The 27011-nt window shown below is 36.0% G+C and overlaps 1 long non-coding RNA gene across 1 annotated transcript in view; it reads right to left on the reverse strand.

Moving 5' to 3' along the window:
• Window positions 1–18167: 18167 nt before the first annotated feature.
• Window positions 18168–27011, reverse strand: part of LOC148109432 (uncharacterized) — a 191941-nt gene continuing 183097 nt past the window's right edge. The window contains exons 4-5 of the long non-coding RNA XR_015725630.1: window positions 19371–19517; window positions 18168–18927 (exon numbers count right to left, since the gene is read on the reverse strand). This is a non-coding gene — a long non-coding RNA (uncharacterized LOC148109432). The remainder of the gene's footprint in view (window positions 18928–19370; window positions 19518–27011) is intronic.

The following is a 27011-nucleotide window of genomic DNA, read 5'->3' on the forward strand; positions in this document are numbered from 1 at the left end:
TTTTCCCCCACTATGTTCATCTGTTTGATTTCTTAAATTCCACGAGTGAAATTTTTTCAAGTCTTTGACTTGTTTCACTTAGCATAGTACACTCTAGCTCCATCCACATTGTTGCAAACGGCAAAATTTCATTCTTCTTGACGTCTGAGTAACATTCCGTGTGTGTGTGTGTGTGTGTGTGTGTGTGTGTGTATACACACCACACTACTCTTTATCCATTCATCAGTAGATGGACATTTGGGCTCTTTCCATAATTTGGCTATTTTTGATAGTGCTGCCATAAACATCGGGGTCATGTGTCTCTTCAAATTGGTATTTTTAGATCCTTTGGGTAAATAACTAGTAGTGCAATTGCTGAGTTGTAGGGTAGTTCTATTTTTAACTTTTTAAGGAACCTCCATACTGGTTTCCAGAGTGGCTGCACCAGTTTGCATTCCCACCAGCAGTGTAAGAGTGTTCCCCTTTCTCCACATCCTTACCGATATCTGTTATTTCCTGTGTTAATTTTAGCCATTCTGATGGGTATGAGGTGGTATCTCAGGTTTTTGATTTGTATTTCCCTGATGAGTGATGTTGAGCCATCTTTTCATGTGTCCGTTCGCCATCTGTATGTCTTTGGAAAAATGTTTATTCATGTCTTCTTTCCATTTCTTAACAAGATTATTTGGTTTTGGGTATTGAATTTGATAAGTTCTTTATAGATTTTGGATACTAGCTCTTTATAAGGTATGTTATTTGCAAATATGTTCCCCCATTCCATAGGCTGCCTTTTAGTTTTGTTGGTTGTTTCCGTATTTTCTTTATCCATTCATGCATTCACACTTAGTTTGTTTCCCCATCTTGGCTGTTATGAATAATGTTGCAGTGAACATGGTGTGCAGATATCCTTTAGGTACACCAATTCCTTCAGATATATACCCAGGAATGGGATGTATCATATGATACATGTATCATATGATAGTTCTGTTTTTATTTTTTTAAAACATCATATTGTTTTCCATAATGGTTATACCATTTCCAATTCACACCAAAAGCATAGAGACACCTGGATGGCTCAGTCAGTTAAGCATCTGACTCTTGATTTCAGAGTTGTGAGATTGAGCCCCATGTCCATGCCAAGCATGAAAACTGCTTAAGATTCTCCCTCTTCCTCACCTCCCTGCCCCTGCTATGTGTATGCTTGCTCTCTCTAAAAAAAGGGGGGGGGGTATAAGGGTTCCCTGTTTTCCACATACTCATCAACATCAACATTTGCTATCTTTTGTCTTTGTGGTCGTGGCTATCCTAACAGGTGTAAGGTCATTGCGGTTTTGATTTGCACTTTCCTTGTGATTAGTGATGTTGAGCACCTTTTCATATAACTACTGGCCATTTGTATGTCTTCTTGGGGGAAAAACGTCTATTTAGGTCTTCTGTCCATTTTTAAATTATTTTCTTTTTATCCTATTGAGTTGTGTATGAGTGATAATTTTAGATATTAAACCCTCATCTGACACATGGTTTGTAACTATTTTTTCCCATTCTGTAGGTTCCCTTTTCAATTATTGATGTCTTTGTAGAAGCTCTTTAGTTTAATGCAGTCCCACTTGTTTTAGTTTTTGTTGCCTGTTTTTGAAGCCTTATCCAAGAAATTATTATTAAGGCCAATTCAAGAATTTCTTTCTGCCAGGAAATGGCCTGCAATCCCTGTACTGATGGATGAAAGATTACTCCAAACTTTGCCATGAAAGAGAGGAGAAGGCAAGGGATTCAACGTTGGGAGGGGAAGACCCTTTGCTCTTCTTTGCTCCTGCTTTTATTGGTCCTTCAGGATAATCACAAATCCTTATCACTGTTTCTCAAGCACATGATGTTAACAAGGGGTCTTACTATAAACTGGGAGTATCTGTTTATGGGAAGGATACGCTATGCTAATTTGGGCGTGTTCTGTGAGTTCTGCTAAACATAGTCTGAGGGGCAATGCCTACATCTTAGATCACCCAGCGACTGTTTGGGCTAGGAAAGTTTCAGAAGGCAACTCCCCGCAGCATCCCAATGGCAGAGTGGTCATGTAGGCCTCAGCATTCCAAAGGCCTATGCCCTTCTCCAAAACCCTCCCTGCCCTCAGCAGCCTCTGCATTACATTTTAGCAAGCCAGGTATTGTGGCTGATTTCATGCTCTACGTTAACCCCAACATCTTTCTCTAAGTTTTCTTTTAGTATTATTTTTCAATTTTTTAATTTATTATGTTCAATTGGCCAGCATATAGTACATTAGTTTTTGATGTAGTGTTCAATGATTCATTAGTTGCGTATAACACCTAGTGCTCATCATCACATGGGCCCTCCTTAATACCCATCACACAGTTACCCCATCCCCCCACCCCCCCTCCTTTCCGCAACCCTCAGTTTGGTTCCCAGAGTCCAGAGTCTCTCATGGTTTGTTTCCCATTTATATTTCTTTTAGTTTTGTGATTTCAGGGCTTACATTTAAGTCTTTGATACATTTTTAGTTAATTTTTATGAGTGCTGTTGAGATAGAGGTCTAGTTTCATTCTTTTGCATGTAATTATCTGATTTTCCCAGCACCATTTATTGAAGAGACTGTGCTTTCACCATTGTATGTTCTCGGCACCATACTGTAAAAATTAGTTGACAGTAGATGTGTGGGTTTGTGTCTGGGCTCTCTATTATACTGGTCTTGTGCCTGCTTTTATACCGGTATAACATTTGATACCTTATAGCTTTGTAATTGGCTGGGCAAGGGGTGGGGTGTTGACTCCAGCTTTGTTCTTCTTTCTCAGAATTGCTTTGACTATTAGGGAGTTTTTTGTGGTTCCAAACAAATTTGGGGATAGTTTTCTTTCCTTTTTTTCTATTTCTATGAAAAACGCCACTGGAATTTTGATTAGGTATTGCATTGAATTTCTAGCTTGCTTTGCATAGTGAATACATTTTCACAATATTAATGTCTTCCAATCCAAGAACTCATGTTATCTTTTCGTTTATTTGTATCTTCTTTAATCTTTTTGATAAGTGTCATAATTTTCAGTGTAAATCACTTCCTTAAATTTATTCCTAAGTATTTTAAATTTCAATGCTATTCTAAATGTGATTGCTTTCTTAATTTTGCTTTCAGATAGTTGTTGCTAGCGTATACAAATGCAAGGGATTTCTGTATGTAGATGTTGCATCCTGCAACTTTACTGAATTTATTTATTCTAATAGTTTTTTTTTTTTGGTGGAATCTTTAGGGTTTCTATATAAAGATCATGTCAACTATAAACAGACCGTTTTACTTTTTCTTTTCCCAAATGGATGCCTTTTATTTATTTTTCTTACCTAATTGCTGTTGCTAGGTAATAAATGTTGAAGAGAAACGGCAGGGGTAGGCATCCTTGTCTTGCTCCTGATCTTGAAGGAAATGCTTTGAACATTTCACCATTGAGTATGATATTAGCTGTGGGCCTGTTGTACACGGTCTTTATTATATGCTGAGAACAATCCTTCTATGTCCAACGTGCTGAGCATTTTTATCATAGAAAGATATTTCTATTTTGTCAAGTGCTTTATCTGCATCTGTTGAAATGATATGATTTTTATCTTTCCTCTATTAATGTGCTGTATTACATTTATTTGCATACATTTAACCATGCTTTCATCCCAAGGATAAATGCCACTTATCATTGTGAATGACTTTTTAATGTGCCAGTGAATTCAGTTACCTAATATTTTGTTGAGAATTTTTATATCTGTGTTTATCAGAGATACTGGTCTGTAATTTTCTTATGTTCTCATCTGGCTTTAGTATTATGGTAATGCTGGTCTTATAAAATGAGTTTAGGAGTATTCTCTCCTCCTCAATTTTTTAAAGAGTTTGAAAAGGACCAGCATTAATTATTCTTTAAATGTTTTGTAGAATTCACTTTTGAATCCATCAGGTCCTGGGCTTTTCTGTGTTGGGAAGTTTTGATTACTGATTCAATCTCCTTATTCATTATTGGTCTGAGATTTTCTGTTACTTCTGATTCAGTCCTGGTGGGTTTATTTTTTTGGAAATTTATCCATTTCTTTTAGGTCATCTGGTTTGTTCGCATGTCACTGTTCATCATAGTCTTTAATGATTTTCTCTATTTCTGTGATAAGAGTTGTAACGTCATGTAATAACTTTTTTTTTTTTTTTGTACAGCTTTCAGTTAAAGTCTATTCTTTCTGATATAAGTTTCACTACCTCTGCTGTCTTTTGGTTTCTATTTACATGGATCTTTTTTTATCCCTTCATTTTTAGCCTATGAGTGTACTTAAATGTTAAATAAGTTGCTTGTAGACAGCATATACTTACTTTTTATGCATTCATTCTGTGTTTTAATTGGATAATTTATTCACATTTGGAGGAATTATGGAGAGGTGAGACTTACTATTACCATTAAAAATATTACTTTCTGATTGTTTTGTAGTTTCTTTCTTTCTTTCCTTCTTTCCTTCTTTCTTTCTTTCTTTCTTTCTTTCTTTCTTTCTTTCTTTCTTTCTTTCTTTCTTTCTTTCTTTCTTTCTTCTTCCTTCCTTCCTTCCTTCCTTCCTTCCTTCCTTCCTTCCTTCCTTCCTTCCTTTCTTTCTTTCTTTCTTTCTTTTTTAAAGTTTGCTGACCCTAATGTCCTGATGAAAACAGTGGGGGACACTTGAGGGTTTTAAGTAAGGGAAACATTCTGGTTTTTAGTATTGATTGTTTCATTGATTTGATCACCCATTCAACAAGCATGTGTTAAGCTCCTAATATGTGTCAAATGTGCTAAGCACTGGGGATCAGAGATGAAGAAGACATAGGTCCTTACTTCCAGAAACCCACAATTCACTGGTGCACTGGTGGGAGCTGGTTTACAAAGGAGCAGCTGGACTGCTGGCTCCATGAGGTAGGATGCAAGTCTGTTTGGTCAATATTTTATCTTTAGAACATAGCATATAGTATGTGTTCAATAAATATTTGTTGAATGAATGAGTGAATGAATGAGTTCCCCAAACCAGGCTGACTCTGACAAATACTCTGATAGAAATGCAAGTGTAGTGTTGGATGGGCACTTAGAGCAGTGAGAGGTTCATTGTCATTGTGTGTGTGTGTGTGTGTGTGTGTGTGTAGAGAGTGAGAAGGAGAAAGGGAGCTAGAGATGGGGTGGAATCTTAGAATCTTATTGGACACTGAAGGATGGATGGAATTTTCATTTTTGAAACTGGGAGATCTAACGGAAGACTGGGTAGAGGAGAGGGGATTAGCCAATTTCATTTTTCTACCTTATCTCCTCCCTTTATTTTGGGTTCTTCTGTTAGGATTCTTTTTTTTTTTTTAGTTTTTTTTTTATATTATTTATTTTTATCTAAATGCTTTTAAAATCCAGTATAGTTAACATACAGTGTTATATTAGTTTCAGGTGTACAATGTAATGATTCAACAATTTTTTTTCTTTTGAAAGGAATTCTTCTATTTTTTAAAATTTTTTTCATAATAATATTTTTATTATATTATGTTATTCACCATACAGTACATCCCTGGTTTTTGTTGTAAAGTTCGATGATTCATTAGTTGCGTATAACACCCAGTGCACCATGCAATACGTGCCCTCCTTACTACCATCACCATTCTGTTAGGATTCTTACTACAAAGGCAGGAGGGTTCCCAAACACTGAAGTGATGGAAACCCTCAGGAATTATTTATGATCTGTAGAAAAACTACTCCCCCAAATCCTGAACACTATTAATTGGGAGCCCCGCCCCGCCCCCCCCTTGGCCAATGCCATTTTGAATCATCTTGGCCAGCCTATCCACTTCTACGGCTTCTTTTTTTTTTTTTCTTTTCAGGTTTCTTTATTGAAGTATAATTAATATACAATGTTATGAGTTTCAGGTGGACAACATAATGATTCAACATTTCTATACATTATTCAGAGTTCAATATGTAAGTATAGTCACCATTTGTCATCATAGTTATTACAATATTGGACTGTGCTTTTCCTCTCTGACATATTTATTTTATGCCTGGAAATCTGCACCTCTTAATCCCTTTTACCTATTTCATCCATCCCCCCAACCCACCTCTCTTCCAGCAACCACCAGTTTGTTCTCTGTATTTAAGAGTCTGTTTGTTTATTTGTCTGTATGCTTGTTCATTTGTTTGTTTTATTTGGGGGGGGGAGGGTATTTATTTTTTTGATTCCACATGTAAGTAAAATCATTTGGTATTTGTCTTTCTCTGACTTATTTCACTTATATAATATACTCTAGTTCCATTCATGTTGTTGCAAATGGCAAGATTCCATTCTTTTTATGGCTGAAAAATATTCCAGTGTGTGTGTGTGTGTGTGTGTACACACACCATTTCTTCTTTAACCATTCATCTATCACTGGACATTTGAGTTGCTTCCATATCTTGGCTTTTGTAAGTAATGCTGAAATAAACAAAGGGGTGCATATAACTTTTCAAATTACTGTGTGTGTGTGTGTGTGTGTGTGTGTGTTTGGGGGAAGAGGGAAAGAGAGAATATTCATTAGGCTCCATGCCCAGTGTGGAGCCAGATATGAGGTTTGATTTCACAACCTTAAGATCATGAACTGGGCCAAAATCAAAAGTCAGACACTTAATCATCTGAGCCACCCAGGCACCCCTCAAATTATTGTTTTCATGTACCTTGAGTAAATGTCCAGAAGTGAATACTGGATCATATGGTATTTCTACATTTTAATTTTTGGAGGAGCCTCCATACTGTTTTCCACAGTGGCTACACCTGTTCATATTCCTACCAACAGTGCATAAGGATTCCTCTTTCTCCATATCCTAGGGCACACTTTTTTTTTTTTTTTTTTGGTCTTTTTGGTCTTTTTGATTCTAGCCATTCTAACAGGTATAAGGTGGTTTCTCACTGTGGTTTTGTTTTGCATTTCCCTGATAATTACTGATCTTTCATGTGTCTGTTGGCTATCCGCATGTCTTTTTTGGGAAAATGTCTATACAGGTCCTCTGCCCATTTTTTAAAATCAGATTGCTTTTTGGTGTTGAGTTGTAGAAATTCTTTATATATTTTAGATACTAACCTCTTACCAGATATATCTTTGTAAATATCTTCTCCCATTCAATAGGCTGCCCTTATGTAAAGTTAATGGTTTCCTTTGCTGTGCAAAAGCTTTTTATTTCGGTGTAGTTCCAAATGTTTATTTTTGTTTTTGTTTTTCTTGACCAAGGAGATATATACATAGAAAAAATACTGCTAAAGCCTATATAAAAGACATTAGTGTCTGTTTTCTTCTAGGATTTTTATGGTTTCATGTCTCACATTTAGGTTTTTAATCCATTTTAAGTTTATTTTTATGTATGGTGGTCCAGTTTCATTTTTTGCATGTAGCTGTCCAGTTTGTTCATCATCTTTTTTTGAAGAGACTGTCTTTTACCCATTGCATATTCTTATTTCCCTTGTCATCGATTAACTTACCATATAAGTGTAGGTTTATTTCTGGGCTCTCTATTCAATTGATCTCCATGTCTGTGGGTTGTGTGTGTGTGTGTGTGTGTGTGTGTGCGCGTGCCAGTTGCATAGTATTTTAATTACTAGAACTTTGTAGTAGATCTTGTAATTGGAGCTTGTGATACCTCCAGCGTTTTCTTCCTTCTCAAGGTTGTTTTGGCTATTCATAGTCTTTTGGGTTTCCATAAAAGATTTAGGATTATTTGTTCTAGCTCTGTGAAAAAATGCTATTGGTATTTTTATAGGGATTGCATTAAATCTGTAGGTTGTTTTGGGTAGTGTGGACATTTTAACAATATTCTCCCCTTCACCCATTTTGCCCAGCCCCCACCCCCTTCTCCTCTGACAACCATCAGTTTGTTGCCTGCATTTATAGCTCTGATTCTACTTTTTGTTTATTCATTTTTTTTTAGATTCCATTTATGAGTGAAATCATATGGTATTTGCCTTTCTCAGACTTATTTTACTTAGCATAATACCCTCCAGGTCCATCCATGTTGTCTCAAATGGCACAATCTCATCCTATTTTATGGCTGTGAAATATTCCATTTTGTGTGTATGTGTGTGTGTATATATCATATTTTCCTTATCCATTTATCTGATGGACACTTAGTTTCCTTCCCTATCTTGGCTATTGTACATAAAGCTGCAGTGAACATAGGGGTGCATGTATCTTTTTGAGTTAGTGTTTTTGTTTTCTCTAGGTAAAAACCTAGTAGTGGAATTATTGGATCATGAGGTATTTCTTTTTTAAAATTTTTTAAAGATTTATTTATTTTTTTTCATTTGAGAGAGAGAACATGAGCAGGGGGGAGGGGTAGAGAGAGAGGGAGAAGCAAACTCCTCACTGAAGAGGAACCCTGATGCCGGACTTGATCCTAGGACCCTGGGATCATGACCTGGCTGAAGGCAGATGCTTAACCAACTGAGCCACCCAGACACCCTTTAATCCTAATTTTTTGAGGAAACTCCATACGGTTTTCCAAGGTGGTTGCAATAATTTACATTTCCACCAACAGTGCACAACAGTTCCTTTTTTTTCACATCCTCACCAATACTTGTTCTTGTCCTTGTAATTTTAGCCATTCTAATAGGCATAAGGTAATATCTCATTGTGGTTTTGATTGGAGTTTCCCTGATGATCAGTGATGTTGAGCATCTTCTCATGTGTCAGTTGGCCACCTGCATGTCTTTGGAAAAATGTCTATTCAGGTCCTTTGTCCATGTTTAATTGGATTATTTGTGGGGCATCCTGGTATGAGCTGTATAAATTCTTTATATATTTTGGATATTAACCCTTTATCAGATATACCATTTGCAAATATCTTCTTCCATTTAATAGATTGTCTTTTTGTTTTGTTGATGGTTTCCTTTGCTGTGCAAAAGCTTTTGATTTGATGTAGTCCCAATAGTTTTGCTTTTGTTTCCCTTGCCTAAGGAGACATATCTAGAAAAATGTTGCTATGACTGAAGTCAGAGACATTACTGTGTTCTTTTCTAGGATTTTATAGTTTCAGATATCATATTTAGGTTTTTAATGCATTTTGATTTTATTTTTGTGTATGGTGTTAGAAAGTAATCCAGTTTCTTTCTTTTGCATATAGCTATGCAATTTTCCCAGCACCATCTATTAACAAAAACCTGCCTTTTCCCCATTGTATATTTTTGGCTCCTTTGTCATAGATTAATTAACCATATACACAAGGGTTCACACCAGGAGGTCTATCCTTTTCTATTGATCTGTTTTTGTGCCAGCACTATAGTGTTTTGATTACTAGAACTTTGTAGTATATATTGAAATCTGGGATTGTGGTACTCCAGTTTTGTTCTTCTTTTTCAAGTTTGCTTTGGCTATTATAGGTCTTCTATGGTTCCATACAAATGGTTTGGATTTCTAGTACAATGCTAAATAAAAGTGTCAAGAGTTCATTCCTTAAAGAATGAAATCTTACCATTTCCAACAACATGGATGGAGCTAAAGAGTATAAAGCTAAGCAATAAGTCAGAAAAAGACAAATAATATATGATTTTACTCATGTGGAATTTAAGAAACAAAACAATGAGCAAAAAAACGAAAACAAAAACAACATAACAGAGAGAGAGTGACCAACCAAGAAATATACTTTTAACTATAGAGAACAAACTGATGGTTACCAGAAGGGTTTGGTGGATGGGGTGGAGGGGAATGAGTGAAATAGGTAATGGTAATTAAGGAGTGTACTTTAATGAGCCCTGGGAGATATATGGAATTGTTGAATTACTATATTGTACACCTAAAACTAACATAACACTGTATGTTAACCGTATTGGAATTAGAAAAAAAAAGTGGACATCCTTGTCTTGTTCATAAACCTAGGGGGAAAACTTAGTTTTCCACCATTGAGTATAATGTTAGCTATGGGTTTTTCATTTATGATCTTTATTACGTTGAGGTATGTTCCAATTCCATCTTATTGCGAATTTTTGTCATGAATTCATGTTGAATCTTGTCAAATACTTTTTCTGCATCTAATGAGATGATCATATGATTTTCATCCTTTTTGTTGAGGTGGTGTATGACATTGCTTGATATGCAAATATTGAACCAACCTTGCATTGCAGAAATAAATCCCACCTGATCATGGTGAATGGTTTTTTAGTGTAGTGCTGTATGTGGTTTGCTAATATTTTTTGAGGATTTTTGCATCTATGTTCATCAGGGACACTGGCCTATAATTTTTTTTTTTGCTGTCTTTGTATGGTTTGGGTTTCAGGGTAATCCTGGCCTCTTAGAATGTATTTGGAAGCTTTCCTTCCTTTTCTATTTTTTGGAATAGTTTGAGAAGAATCGATGTTAACTCTTCTTTAAATGTCTGATACTCTTCACTTGGTAAATCCATCTGGTCCTGAACTTTTAGTTTTTGGAATTTTTTTTTTTTTTTTTTAGATTTATTTACTTGAGAGAGAGAGAACAAGTGGGAGGGGCAGAGGGAGAGGGAGAGAATCTCAAGCAGACTCTATGCTGAGCCTGGAGCCCAATGTGGGGCTTGATCTCATGACCCTGAGATCATGACCTGAGCGGAAACCAAGAGTTGGACGCATAATCACCTATGCCATCCAGGCACCCCTTTTGTAGTTTTTAAATTACTGATTCCAATTCGTTCCTTGTAACCAGTCTATTCAGATTTTCAATTTCTTTCTGGCTCAGTTTTGGAAGATTGTATATTTCTAGGAATTTATCCATTTCTTCTTGGTTGTATAGCTTGTTGGCATATATTTTTTCATAGTCTCCTATATTTCTTTTATTTCTGTGGTATCCATTGTTAACTTTTGTCTCATTTCTGATTTACTTATTTGGATCCTTTTTTTTTCCTTGATGAGTCTTGGTAAGGGTTTGTCTTTTTTTTTTTTTTTTCCTGTTGTATTTTTTAGTCTCTATGTCATTTGTTTCTACTCTAATCTTTATTATTTCATTTCTTCTACTTACTTTGGTCTTTGTTCTTCTTTTTCTAGTTCCTTTAGGCATAAGGTTAGATTGTTTATTTCAGTTCTTCTTTCTGGAGGTAGGCTTGTATTGCTCTATACTTCCCTCTTAAAACTATTTGCCCTGTGTCCCAGAGATTTTGGACAATTGTGTTTTCATTTTCATTAGCCTCTGTGGTGGTTGTTGTTGTTTTTTTAATTTCTATTTCTTTGTTTTACCAATTCACTGGTTGTTTACATTCCCTGTGTTTGTGTTTTTCCAGTTTTCTACCTGTGATCTATTCTAGTATGATACTACTGTGGTCAGAAAAGATGCATGGTATAATTTCAATCTTCTTAAATTTATTTAGGCTTCTTTTATGGCCTAATATGTGACTTATTCTCAGAATGTCCTATGTGCACTTGAAAAGAATTGTATTCTATTGTTTTTGGATGAAATGTTCTATATATATCTGTTATATCCATCTAGTCCAATTTTCATTCAAAGACAGTGTTTCCTTATTGATTTTATGTCTGGATCCATTGATGTAAGTGGAGTGTTGAAGTCCCCTAGTTTATTGTATTAGCGTTAATTTCTCTTTATGTCCATTAACATTTACTTTATGTATTAGGTGCTCCCATGTTGGGTGTATAGGTATTTCCAATTGTTATAACCTCTTGTTGGACTGATCCCCTTATCATTATGTAATGCCCTTTTTTGTCTTGTTACAAACTTTGTCTTAAAGTCTATTTTATCTGATATAAGTATTGCTACCTCAGTTTTTTTTTTTTTTTCCCTTCCATTTGCTTGGTGAATGTTTTTCCTTCTCATCACTTTCAGCCTGTATGCATCTTTATGTCTGAAGTGAGTCTCTGGTAGGCAGGATATAGATGGGCCTTGTTTTTTTATCCATTCCATCACTCTGTTTTTTGATTGAGCATTTATGCCATTTACATTTAAAGTAATTATTTCTTTTAAAGATTTTATTTTAGAGAGTGGAGGCAGGGGAGGGGCAGAGAGACGAGAGAGAGAATCTCAAGCAGAGTCCCTGCTGAGCATGGAGCCCAATGCAGGGCTTGATCTCATGAAAGTAATTATTGACAGATGTGAACTTATTGCCATTTTTAAATTTTGTTTTCTGGCTGCTTTTGTAGTTCTTTTTTGTTCCTTCTCCTCTTGCTGTCTTTGTGATCAATGAGTATCTGTAGTGTTTTATTTGGCATTATATCTCTTTATTTTTTATGTATCATATGTTTTGGGTTTCTGGTTACCATGAGATTCATACATATCATCCTAAGTAAATAAAAGTCCATATTACTCTGATGGTCATTTAAGTTCAAATACATTCTAAAAAGAGAAAAAAAATATTTTTTTCTTTTTCCTCTTCTCCTTTCTCCATATTGTATGTATATGTTGTTGTATTTTATATCTTTTTATTCATAATTTTCTTATGTCTATGGCCATTTCTATTCCACTTAAATCCCTTTAACACGTTTTGTAAGACTGGTTTTGTGGTGATAAACTCCTTTTTATCTTTTTTTTTCCCCTAGGAAACTCTTTCTTCCTCCTTCATATATGAATGATAACCTTGCTAGGTGGGGAGAATTCTTGGTTGTGAGTTTTTACCTTTCAGCACTTTAATATCAAAGGCCTTCTGGTTTGCAAAGTTTCTGCTGAAAAATCAGCTGATAGTCTCATAGGTTTTCCCCTGTAGGAAACTTTTTGTTTCTCTCTTGCTTTTAGGATTCTCCACTCTGACATTTTAATTATTATGTACTGGGATGTGGACTTCCTTGGGGTCTTGTTTGGAGCTCTCTGTGCTTCTTGGACTTGGATGTCTATTTCTTTCCTTAGGGAAGTTTTCAGTTATTTTTTCACATAAGTGCTCTACACCTTTCTCTCTCTCTTCTTCTGGGACCCCTGTAATGTGAATGTTTGTTTGATGTTGTCCAAGAGATCTCTTACTCTATCCTCATTTTTAAAAATTCTTTTCTCCCTTTGCTGTTCACCTTGTCTTCTTTCCATTACTCTGTCTTCCAGATCATTGATATGTTCTACTGCATCATCTAATCTGTTGATTCCCTGCAGTGTGTTTTTTATTTCAGTTTTTATATTCTTCAGCTCTAATTGGTACTTTTTAATATTTTCTATCCCTTTATTTAAGTTCCCACTGAGTTCTCCTATTTTTTTCTCCAGTCCCTTAAGTATCTTTACAACAATTACTACAAATTATCAGGCATATTGCTTGTCTCTGTTTAATTTTTTTTTACTGAGGCTTTTCTCTTTTGCTTTCTTTTGGAGCATATTCCTCTGTCTCCCCATTTTGCTTGACTTTTTGTGTTTGTTTCTATGGATTTGGCAAAATGGCTACTTCTAAAGTTGAAGGTGTGGCTTGTGTATGATGACCCCTATGCAGAATGTGTGTGCCTGGTGACTTTTGCTGGCTGACTGGGTGGAGCTGTGGCTCTATATGCTACTTACTCTTTTAAATATGGCTTTTTTACAGAGAGAATAAGGAAAAGTAATAACAAAATAAAAAAGAAAATAAAAAGGAAAAGAGGAAAGAAGAAAAAAGAATGGGAGAAAAGAGCAAAATCAAAAAGAAAAACACAAAAACAAGACAGATTTTAAAAAGTACATCAAAAACAACAACAAAACCCCAAACACATAAAAAAAAAAAAAAAAAAAACAAACCCACAAAATCATGGCTTGTTTTCTGAGCCACAGCTCCACCGTGTGGCTAATGCAGGCTCGTGGCTCCTGAGCTCCCTGAGGTCATAAGCTCACCATGAACCAGATCCTCCTCCAGTCTGGGTTTTTAAGGTGGAGGGGGAGAGCACCCATAGTTCCTTGGCCTTTTTAAACTGTGGCTTTTTTTTCTGTGCCCTAGTGTGACTGGGGCTGGTGTGGGCATTATGACCCTCTGCTTGCTGAGGTCTCAAGCTACCTGTGATGATCAAACCAGTTATGGAGTCAGGAACCACACATTATTGCATTGGGACCCTCTAAGGGTTTATCGGTTTTGTTTAATCTTTAAACATTTAGCTCCTGGTTTCCTTGGTATTTTCTATTAGTTGTTTTTTTAAGTCAGTATTTCATTTATTTTTTTCCCCTTATCTTTATTATATATTTCCTTCTACCAGCTCTGAGCTTTTTCTTTTTTTAGGTCTTTTAACTGTAAGATTAGGTCATATATTTGATATTTTTCTTGTTTCTTGAGGTAGGCCTGTGTTGATATAAATTTCCCTCTTAGAACAGCTTTTGCCAAGTCCCAAAAATATTGGACTATCATTTTTTTTTAAATTTTCAATTGTCTCTATATATTTTTTGTTTTAATTCTGATACGTTGGTTGACCCATTCATTTTTAGTAGCATTTTGTTTAGCCTCCATGTATTTGTCATCTTTCCAGATTTTTCTTATAGTTGATGTCTCATTTTATGTTGTTGTGGCTGAAAAAGGTGCTTGGTATGATTTCAGTCTTCTTAAATTTATTGAGACTTGTTTGTGTCCCAACAATATCCTAGAGAATGTTCCAAGTGCACCTAAAAAGAAAGTGTGTTCTGTTTTTTGGATGAAATATTTCTTATATATGTTAGGTCCATCTGGTCTAATGTGTCATTCAAAGAACGGTTTCCTTGTTTCTTTTCTGCCTAAATGATCTATCTATTGATGCAAGTGGGGTTTAAATTCCCCTACTATTATTGTATTACTGTCAATTTCCCCCTTTATGTGTATTCATACTTAGTCTATGTATTTAGGTGCTCTTATGTTGGGTGCATAGATATTTACAAGTAATATATCCTCTTGTTGGATTGATCCCATTATCATTATGTAATGCCCTTCTTGTGTCTTGCTACATTCTTTTATTTAAAGTGCATTTTGTCTTTTTGCTTCTATTGGATAGAATATCTTTTTCTAGCACTTCACTTCCAGTCTGTATGTGACTTTAGGTCTGAAGTGAACCTCTAAATAGGCTTTGTTTTTTTTCCTTTTATACATTCAGTCAACCTATGTTTGTTTTTTGGAGCATTTAGTCCATTCAAATTTAAAGTAATTATTGATAGGTATGTACTTATTGCTTTTTTTTTTCTGATTATTTTTATAGTTCTCTGTTCCTTTCTTCTTCTCTTGCTCTCTGCCCTTGTGGTTTGATGGCATCCTTTAGTATTATGTTTTGATTCCTTTCTCTTTATTTTTTGTGAATCTGTAATAGTTTTTTTATTTGTGATTATCATTGGGTTCATATATACCATCTTATGTGTATAGAAGTCTATATTAAGTTGATGGTCATTTAAGTTCCAATACATTCTAAAAGCACTAAATTTTTACTTTTCCCTCCATGTTTTATGTATATTTCATATTTTACATCTTTTTTGTGTATACCTTGACTGATTTTTATAGATAAAATTGATTTTATTACTTTGCCTTGTAACCTTCATACTGACTTTATAAATGATTAATCTACTACCTTAGTATATTTTTTGCTTTTACTTGTGAATTTTTTTCCTTTCATAATTTTCTTCTATTCACGGCCTTTTCTGTCCACTCGAATAATTCCCTTTAACATTTTTTGTAAGCTGGTTTAATGGTGGTGAACTCCTTCAATGTTTGTTTGTCTAGAAAACTCTTTATCTCTCCTATTTTGGATGATATTGTTTTCTTAGTATAGTATTTTTGGTTATAGGTTTTCACTTACAGCACTTGGAATACATCATGCTACTTCCTCCTGGCTTGCAAGTTTTCTGCTGAAAAATTAGCTGATAGCCTTACAGGCTTTCCCATGCATGTAATTTTTCTTTTGCTGCTTTCAAAAAATATCTATCATTACTTTTTGCCATTTTAATTATTATTTGTCTTGGTGTAGATCTCCTTGGGTTAATCTTCTGAGGAGCCCTCTGTAAAACTGTTCTGTACACCTGCAACTGTGGCAGAGAGGCTAATTACAGAAAGCTAGTTTGACTGCCAGTCCTGCCCACCTATGAACCCATGGGGGCCTCAGGCCTCTCAACCGAAATCTATCATGTGCACCCACAGCAGGCAAGGCAGATTACTGCAGCCAGCTGAGCTGAAGGCAAATGTGGCTCCACCACACCAGTGGTGTGCATGCACCCCACAGAGAAGACAACCCTGGAGTGCCTGGTTCTGGAGACCAGGGAGAATTGTGCTACAGGGCACCACAGGACCTTTTCTACACAAGGCCACTACTTTCAAGACCAAGAAATATTACTCAAATCTGAGATGATGAAATAAATCTTCACTTACACTCCAGGTACTTTTCCAACTACTGCTTTTGTGCTGTGTCTTGAGACTGACACATTGTTTCAGTGAAGATCATTTGGGATGAACCTGTTTAGAGATCTTTGAGATTTGTGTCATAAATGGCCATCTCTCCCCCCACATTTGGGAAGTTTTCATCCATTATTTCTTTAAAGTTTCTTTTTCTCTTTCTTTTCTCCTGACACTCTTGAAATGTGACATTGTTTTACCTAATGGTGTCCCGTAATTCACATAGACTTTTTCCACTCTTTTTCATTTTCATTATTCTCCTCTGACTAGATAATTATCAAGAGCGCTATATTCAAAATTAACTAATTCTTCTCCTGATTAAGGCTGCTATTGAAATTTTCTGTTGCAGTTTTCGTTTCATTCCTTGTAAAATTTCAGCTCTAGAATTTGTTTGGTTTTATTTTATGATTTTTATCTGTTAAGCTCCTTGGTTTGACCATGTATTGTTTTTCTGAGTTCTCTGAGCTGTCTATCTGTATTCTCCTGAATCTAACTTCCTTAAAATAATTATTTTGAATTCTTTTTCAGATAATTCACAAAATACCTATTTTGGGGGGTTAGTTACTGAAAAATTAGTATGATTCTTTGTTGCTGTTATATTTCTTTTTTCATTTTTTCTAATAGCTTGGCATTAGTGCCTGCTCATTTGAGGGCAGTCTACTCTTCCAGACTTTCAGACTAGATTCAGTGGGACTTTCACTTGACAGTGTTTGCAAGTGTTCCAGCTGGGTGTGATACAGTGTGTTTGGTTTCTGGGAAGACACACTAGCACAGTTTTTGTGCAGCTCTGTTAGCTGAGATCAGTGTTGGGGTAATCTGTGGGGACTTTTGTGGCTGCGACTGCAGAGGTCTTATGGGTAGCACTGGAAGGTACAGCTTTGGGATCTTTGGAGAAAGAGCTAGGGTCTTCCTGATCTCCTTTTTAGCCCATGGAAGAAAGTTCTAGCCAAGGAGATCTTCCTCAGCACTTGATCTGACTTGCTGACATTGACCTAGTAGTGAAGCCTGGGTCTTGGATTAAATGCATATGGAACCACACCAGCTCCTGGGTCCTGGGTCACTGCAGTTGTTGCAATGGGGTCTAAAATGTGGGTGTATGCAGATCCTTCATGGAACTAGGACCTGGGTCTCAGGCTTTCCACAGCAGCTTCAGGGGAATAATGGAGCAACAGTGGTGTTCATCCTGGGATAACAAAGTGCAGCAGTGGCTTGGGCCCAGGAAATAGTAGCAGCACAGATTGTTTTAACTCTGACCCAGGAGAACAGTCACAGGATGACTATGATGGTGGTCTGTTAAAACTATCAGAACCTCGAGAACTGGCCTCAGAGCAGTAGCAGTATGGCCACAACAGTGAGAACTACTGCCATGACGTGGGAACCCTGTGATGGAACTCATGGCAGTAGCAGAGCGTCAGCAATGATGATTCAGAACCATGACTTGTGATCAGGGGTGTGGGACGCAGGGTAGTGGCAGTTTGGCCCCTGCAGTGACAGATCAGAGCTACCACCTGGGATCCATGGCAAGGTGCTATGGCATTTTTATCCCAGACAGTGGGACACAGCAGTTACTGGGGCTTCTTAGGGTAGATTTTATTGCAGTAACAGCTCCAGCCCAGAGGAGTAAATTCATTGAGAGGTACTCTGGAGCAGCTACATAAACTGAGATCAGCCTTGATGGGATACCTCCTTAACGGAGGCTGCAAACACTCACAGGGGTAAGCCTTGCTGGGGTTTTCCTCTCCTTTTCATTGTAGAGTGAACATTCCTCTGAGGGGATAGCACCTGATGTCAAGCTGCTCTTGACTGCAAATCAGGGGTTTTCCTATGTGATCATCCTTAACTCATGAACTCTGCAGGGGTTTCACTACTTTTTTTTTTTTTTTTTTTTGTATTCCAAAGCTTGCTTTCCCTCCCTCCCTTCCTTAAGATTTTATTTATTGGAGACAGAGTGAGAGTACATGCATGAGAGAGAGCACAAGCAGGGGGAAGGGGAGGGGCAGAGGGAGAAGCAAACTCCCTACTGAGCAGAGAGCTTGATGTGGGGCTCTATCACAGGACCCTGGGATCATGACCTGAGCCAAAGGCAGGTGCTTAGCCGACTGAGCCATCCAGGAGCTCCGTATTCCAAAACTTTCTACTTTATAGTTTTTTTGTTTTATTTATTTATTTTTTTAATTTTGGGGGAGAGTGAGTATCAGGACCTTCTAGTCCTCCATTTTACTATATCATCTGTCTAGAGTACATATCTTTAAAAATTCTCACTCCTATCCCAAAGCTTTATTCTGTGTGCTAAATTATTGTATCTGGTTGTCTCTGAAGCAATAATTTGTTAACACTGATCTTAGCAGTTGAAGACTGCATTTAAATATCCTCTCCTGTCCTCAAACACATGGTTCAAGAACTAAAAAAAAGGTGGGAATGAAATTGCTTTCTGAGAATGACACTGTAAAATAAATACATAATAAATCTACATATAAATATGCATAAGTATGATGAGTGAAAAACAGTTTCAATGCATAAAAGTGACCAAATGACCAAAAACTTTAAAGTTCTGTGTGGTAAGGTGGGGGTGGAGGAGATGTTGTTTCACCACAAAGCACATACCAGAATAATTATAGATTCTCATTTTGGCAGTGGTGGTCCAAGCAATGTTCTAGAGGAAGCTGCCATAGCTACTGGATTCATATATGGTTGTCTTATTAATTTGTTCCTAAAGAAGAGATGGATGAAAAGGAGTTACGCTTAATAGATTTTAATGAATTTGATGAATATCTGCACATATAGTTGCATAATTTTATTTGATTGATGTTTAGCCTGAAAGTGTACTGTGTTGGATTTGGGCCCACCTGTTAGGCCTGGTGAACTCAGAGACATTTATTTTAGTAGAGAACATGTTGATCCAACCCTACTACTAGTTACTACTTGCCACCTGATTTTGTCATAAGATCATCTCAGACTCTGTCTACATTTGAAATAAATCATTTTCCTAACCACAGTTCTTCTCCTTTATCAAAGATACTGTTTCCAACTTCCACCTAGGCACTTACACAGACAACTCAGAGTCATTTTGACTCCTCCTTTTAACTTAAAATTTGTGTAATCAAATGTAAAATCTTGTCTCACATTGAGGTCTTTCATCCATTCTGAGTTTACCTTTGTGTATGGTGTAAGAGAATGGTCCAGTTTCATTCTTCCATATATAGCTGTCCAATTTTCCCAGCACCACCATCAAAATCTTAGAGGAGAACATAGGCAGTAACCTCTTTGACATCAGCCACAGCAGCTTCTTTCAAGACATGCCTCCAAAAGAAAGGGAAACAAAAGCAAAAATGAACATTTGGGACTTCATCAAGATAAAAAGCTTCTGCACAGCAAAGGAAACAGTCAAGAAAACTAAGAGGCAACCCACGGAATGGGAAAAGATATGTGCAAATGATATTACAGATAAAGGGCTGATATCCAAGATCTGTAAAGAACTTTTCAAACTCAGCACTCAAATAACCCGGTCAAAAAATGGACAGAAGACATGAATGGACACTTCTCTGAAGAAGACATACAAATGGCTGACATGTGAAAAAATGCTCAATATCACTAGCCATCAGGGAAATAGAAATCAAAACTACAATGAGATACCACCTTACACCAGTTAGAATGGCAAAAATTAACAAAACAGGAAACAACAAATGTTGGTGGGCATGCAAGCTGGTACAGCCACTTTGGAAAACAGTATGGAGTTGCCTCAAAAAGTTAAAAATAGAGCTACCCTATGACCCAGCAATTACACTACTGGGTATTTACTCCAAAGATACAGATGTAGTGAAAAGAAGGGGCACATGAACCCCAATGTTCATAGTAGCAATGTCCACAATAGCCAAACTGTGGAAAGAACCAAGATTCCCTTCAACAGATGAATGGATAAAGAAGATGTGGTACATATATACAATGGAATATTATTCAGCTATCAGAAAGGATGAATACCCACCATTTGCATTGACATGGATGGAACTCGAGAGGAGTATGCTAAGTGAAGCCAGTCAAGCAGAGAAAGACAATTATTTTATGGTTTTACTCATATGTGGAACATAAGCGATAGCATGGAGGACCATAGAGGAAGGGAGGGAAATCTGAAGGGGCAGAAATCAGAGTGGGAGACGAACCATGAGAGACTATGGGCCCCAGGAAACAAACAGGGTTTCAGAGGGGACGGGGGTAGGGGGATAGGGTAACAAGGTGATGGGTACTAAGGAGGGCACATGTTGTGATGAGCATTGGGTGTTATACACAACTAATGACTCACTGAACACTTCATCAAAAACTAATGATGTACTATGCAGTGACTAACTGAACATAATAAAAAACAAGTAAAATCCTGCCAATTTTACCTTCTAGACATTTTTTAAAACATCTCTGCTTTCATACATAATATTGTAACAACTTTGTCATTAGTAGTCTGATTAACTTTGTCACTTTTGAATCCAGTCTATTTCCTGAGATCGCCAAAATAAATATTTATTAATTTTCCTAAATCTACAATTACCTCTTCATTACCTACAAAAAAGCTAAGGTCTCCCTTAAGACTATCTTTTCACCTCTTCCATCAACCACCTTTCTAAATAACAGTAACATGGAAAGAAATCTTCATGGTGTTGATTTCAAATACAAAGCCATCCAAATCCAGACTATCTGATTTGACTGTATCTAACTTTTACTCTGGCTAATGTACACATACAGAAACCAATAATTACATGAGATTTATTGACTAACTTGACTACAAAGTTTTGACTCTAAAGCTATAAAGCAGGATGAAAATAGTAGTGCCTAACTCAAAAGGTTGCTGTAAGAATTAAATGAGGTACTACATAAAAATTCTATGAAGCATTCAATAAATATTAACTATAATCATACTTATTGATCAGCTTGAATGTCCCAATCATTGAAATGAGGGTGCTGTTATATCATGTGAGTTGATTCACCTCTTATGTTCTAAGATTCTGGATCAATTCTATAAGAACTCATTGTGTATAGGTTAAAGAATAGATATTTTTTAAGCACAACAAATGCACACAGGCCAAGATTCAACCAGAGAAGACAAGGAATAAGTGCCCAGATCTTCTCATTACCCAGCCTACCACCCCCTGCCCCCCAACCATGAGGTATTCTAGCACCAGGGTTTCCTGAGCCCTTAGCATGAAAATGTTCTCCTTTTATGGGATTTCTCTTTTCAGTTACTTTCCTTTCTCATGGGACAGTGAGGAGAGCACTCTCATCTATCAGGAATATTAAGGCTGTTTGGTGCCAGACAGCTTTAAATAGGGTTTTCCAGCTGTTTATAGAAAATTGGCTGGGATGCCAGTCTCTTATCACCATGAAACCTTGGTTAGCTGATACGTATGTTTTGAGCAGAGGAGTGGCATGATATGAGTTCAGCAGGATTATATAGTCAACTGTTTAAAGTTAAAAGAGCAGGGAGAATGTGTTGACATTTTGCATAATATAGGTGCATAATACCTTTCATCCCTGTGACTTATTCATTTCATAATTAGAAGCCTGTACCTCCCATTCCCCTTCACCCATTTTGTCCAACCCCCACCCACCTCCCCTCTGGCAACTACCAGTTTGTTCTCCTGTGTTTCTAGATCTGTTTGTTTTGCTTTTTATATTCTACATATAAGTAAAATCATATCTGTCTTTCTTATTTTACTTAATATAAGACCTTCTAGGTCCATCCATGTTGTTGCAAACTGCAAGATCTGCTCTAATAGCTGAGTAATATTCCATTGTGTGTGTGAGTATATCTTTATCCATTCATCAATCGATGCATACTTAGATTCCTTCCGTATCTTGGCTATTGTAAATAATTCTGCAATAAACATAGGGGCGGCATATATCTTTTTAAATTAATGTTTTTGTTTTCCTTGGCTATATACCTTGTAATGGAATTAGTGAATCATATGGTATTTCTGTTCTTTTGAGGAGCTTCCATACTGTTTTCCATAGTGGCTTCACCAAATTACATTCCCACAAACATTGCATAGGGTTTTTCTTTTCTCCACATTCTAGCCAATGCTTGTTATTTGTCTTTTTAATTTTGGCTATTCTAACAGCTGTAGATGATACCTCATTGTGGTTTTGATTTGCATTTTCCTGATAGTGATGCAGATCATCTTTTTATGTGTCCGCCGTCTGTATATCTTCTTTGGAAAAATGTCTATTCAGGTCCTCTGCCCATTTTTTAATTGGATTGGATTTTGTATTTTTTTTTTTAGTTGTACAAGTTCTTTATGTATTTTAGATTTTAACTTTTTGACATATCATTTGCAAACATCTTCTACCATTCAGTAGGTTGGCCTTTTGTCATGTTGGTTTCCATCACTGTGCAAAAGCCTTTTATTTTGATGTAGTCCCAAAAGTTTATTTTTGCTTTTGTTTCCCTTGCCTTAGTTGACATCCATAAACTTTTTCTAAGGCCTATATAAAAGAGCTGCCTATATTTTCTTTTAGGATACTTGTGGTTTCAGGTCTCACATGTAGGTCTTTAATCCATTTTGAGTTTATTTCTGTGTATGGTGTAACAAAGTGGCCAGTTTCATTCTTCCAAGTAGCTGTCCAGTTTTCTCAGCACCATTTATTGAAGAGATTGCTTTTCTCCATTGTGTATTTTTGCCTCCTCTGTCATAGATTAATTCATCATATAAGGGTAGATTCATTTGTGAATCTCTAATCAATTCAATCTCTAATCTGTTCTATTGATCTATAGGTCTATTTTTATGCCAATACCATACTGTGTTGATTACTATTGCTTTGTAGTATATCTTAAAATCTGGGATTGTGGTACCTCCAGCTTTTTGTTTCACAAGATTGCTTTTGTTATTCAAGGTCTTTCTGGTTCCATACAGATTTCAGTGTTATTTGTGCTAGTTCTGTGGAAAATATTGTTGATATTTTGATAGGGATTGCACTGAATTTTTAGATTGCTTTGGGTGGTATGGACATTTTAACAATATTAAATCTTCCAACCCATGAACATGGAATATCTGTTTATGTTATCTTCAATTTCTTTCATCAGTGTTTTATAGTTTTCTAAGCAGAGATCTTTCACGTCCTTGGTACAATTATAAATTTTTACTTTCTCTTTTTGGTTTGTTGTTAATGTGTAGAAACTCAACAGATTTCTGTAAATTTTGTGCCCTTTAACTTCACTAAATTCATTTACTACTTCTAATAGTTATTTGATGGAGTCTTTAGGACTTTCTATGTATAGTATCATGTCATCTATAAATAGTGACAGTTTTACTTCTTACCAACTTGGATGCCTTTTATTTCCCTTATCTTGTTCCTGATCTTAAAAGCTCTCTTTTTTCACTATCATGACGTTTGCTGTGGGTTTGTCAGATATGGTCTCTTTCTATTGAGATCTAATCTCTCAAAACCCATTTGAGAATTTTTTGTTATGAACAGATGTTGAATTTTGTTAAATGCTTTTTCTGCCTCTACTGAGATATTTTTATTCTTTACTTTGTTAATGTAGTGTATCATGTTGATTGATTTGTGGATATTGAACCATTCTTACATCCTTAGAATAAATCCCATTTGATTGTGGTGAATGATCCTTTCTATGTATTGTTGAAAGCAGTTTGCTAGTATTTTTTTGAGGATTTTTGCATCTAGGTTCATCAGGGATATTGGCTGGTAGTTTCTTTTTTCATAATATCTGTCTAGTTTTGGTATCAGGATAAAGTTGGCTTCATAGAATGTATTTAGAACTTTCTTTTTCCTCTTTCATTTTTTGGAATAGTTTGAGGAGACTAGGCATTAACTGTTTTTTAAATGTTTTATAGAACTTACCCATAAATCCATCTGGTCCTGGACTTTTGATTGTGTGTTTTTTTAATTAGTAATTCAATTTTGTTACTAGTAATTTGTTCAGATTTTCTGTTTCTTCTTGCTTCAGTTTTGGAAGAACATGTTTTTAGGAACTTACCCATTTCCTCTAGGTTGTCCCTACTTGTTATCCATAATTTTTTGTAGTAGTCTCAGTGATGTCAGTTACTTTTTTAATTGATGAGTCTGCTAAATGTTTGAGAATGTTTGTCTTTTGAAAGAACCACCTCTTGGTTTCATTGATCTTTTCTATTCTTTTAGTCTCTGTCATTTATTTCTGCTCTGATCTTTATTATTTCCTTCCTTCTACTGCAGGCTTTGTTCTTTTTCTACTTCCTTTAGGTATAGGGTTACATTATTTGAGATTTTTTTGTTTCTTTAGGTAGGCCTGTGTTGATATAAATTTTCCTCTTAAAACCGCTTTCACTGCACCCCAAAGATTTTGGACCTTTGTGTTACCATTTTCAGTTTCCATGTATTTTTTAAAAAATTTCTGCTGTGATTTCTTTGTTGACTCACTGGTTTAGAAGCATGTTGCTTAGCCTCCATGTATTTGTGTTCTTTCCAGTTGTTTTCCTGTAATTGATTTCCAGTTCATACCATTGTGGTCGGAAAAGATGCTTGATAGGATTTCAATCTTCTTAAATATATTGAGACTCGTTTTGTGGCCTAGTATGTAATGCATACTGGAGAATGTTTCATGCGTACTTAAAAAATGAAACTGTATGTATCTGTTAAGTCCACCTGGTTTAATGTGTCATTCAAAACAACTGTTTCCTTGTTGACTTTCCGCCTGTATGATCTATCCATTAATGTAGGTGTGGTGTTAAAGTCCCCCACTATTAATGTGTGTTCTGTGAAAGGGAGGTATATGCACACAGGGGTGCTCTGATAGGATTTGGAAGCCAAAACATTGAATCCTTTTTAACTGTTGGCCACTTATTTTTTTTTGTAGAAATGTCTGAGACACACTTGGCCATTTTTATTTTTTTTGCTATAGAATTTTAAGAGTTTCTCATATTTTGGATATTAACTGTTTATCAGATATATGGATTGCAAGTATTTTCTCCCACTTGGTAGGCTTCTTTTCATCTTGTTTCCTTTGATGTACGAAGGCTTTTTACTTTGATATAATCCTATTTTTGCTTTTTCTTTCACATCCAAAAAATTGCCTTGACCAATGTCTATGAGCTTATTTCCTTCTAGTAACTTGACATTTTGTTGATTCTTGTATTTAGTGGCAGATACAGGTCCAATTTCATTTTTCTGCTGGTGGATAACAAGTTTCCTCAGCACTATTTGTTGAAGAGGTCATCTTTTCCCCACTCGTATTCTTGGCACTCTCATTGATCAGTTGACCAAAGCAGCTTGAATTTTTCTGGGCTCTCCATTCTTTCCCACTTGGCCATATGACTTTTATGAGGGTACTTTACTTTTGGCTTTATAAATCTTAAACCAAGGACTATGCTGCCCCCAGCCCTATTTTTCCTCAATATGGCTTTGGCTATTTTGAGTATTTTAGGATTCCAAATGAATTTCAGGTATTTTTTACTGTTTTTATAAATAACGCATTTGAGATTTTGCTATGGCATTTCATCTATGGATCACTTTGGGTAGTTAGGACATGTTTTTCTAGTTCCTTAAAATCTAAAGTGAGGCTGTTTGATTTCAGATGTGGAATTTCAGGAAGGCAGTGTGGGGGGAGAGGGAAGCAAACCATTAAGAGACCCTTAATTGTAGAGATCAAATTGAGGGTTAATGGAGGAAAGGTGGGTGGGGGACAGACTAAATGGATGATGGGTGTTAAGGAGGGTACTTTTGATGAGCACTGGGTGTTATTATGTAGGTGATGAATCACTAAATTCCCCTGAAACCAGTATTATACTGTGTGTTAACTAGAATTTAAATAAAACTTGAAAAAAATAAGTTTAGGCTGCTTGAGATCTTTTATAACGTAGGTGTTTAACACAAACTTCCCTACTAACTTCCTTAACGCTCTTGCTGCATCCCATAAGTTTTGGGAAGTTGCATTTTCACATTTGTCTTAGAAATTTAACAACATAAGCTTAATCACTGGGTAAAAGAAATTAAAGAATTTTAAAATACCTATGTATTTGTGAATTTTCCTGTTTTGTGATTTCTAGTTTCATTCCATTGTGGTCTGAGAAGATACTTAATTCTATTTCAATCTTAAATTTAAGACTTTAAGACTTATTTTGTGATCTAACGTATCTTAGAACATTCTGTGTGCTTGAGCAGATGTTGGAAGAGAAATCCTGTATTATGTTAGGTCTACGTTGTTTGTAATGTTACGTGAGCTGTTTTCTTACTGATTTTCTGCCTGGATGTTCTATCCATAATTTAAGTAAGGTACTGAAGTCTACTATAACTGAATTGCTATTAATTTCTCCCTTCAGATCTGTCAATATGTTTTAATTTTTGGGGTTCTCGGATTCATATTTAATAACCTCTGTCTCTAGTGACAGTTTTTTAAAAGTTTTCTGGGGTGTCTTGGTCAAGCATCTGCCTTGGGCTCAGGTCATGATCTAGGGGTCCTGGGATCAAGCTCCCTGCTCAGCTTCTCCCTCTGCCTGGTCCCCCACTCATGATCTCACTAGCACTCTCAAAATCTTTAAAACAGTTTTCCGATAAAAACATGGGCATGTTTGCTCTTTTTACTGCCATTTGCAAGGAATCTATTTTCCCATCCCTTCACTTCTGAAGTTAATCTCCTGTAGACATATTGCTAGAACTTTTGTCTATTCAGTCACTGTCTTTTGGGGGATATAATCCATTTACATTTGATAGAGATCTGGTTTCTTTTATCTAAAAGAATTTTCCTTTGTGGTTAAATGAGATGTATAAATTTGTGTTATGACCATCCATCTGGTAAAAGATTACATAGAGAAACTT

The sequence above is a fragment of the Ursus americanus genome, chromosome 9 (genome assembly GCF_024610735.1).
Source record: "Ursus americanus isolate L20-20 chromosome 9, mUrsAme1.1.p, whole genome shotgun sequence".
In the NCBI taxonomy this organism is placed as follows: Eukaryota; Metazoa; Chordata; class Mammalia; order Carnivora; family Ursidae; genus Ursus; species Ursus americanus.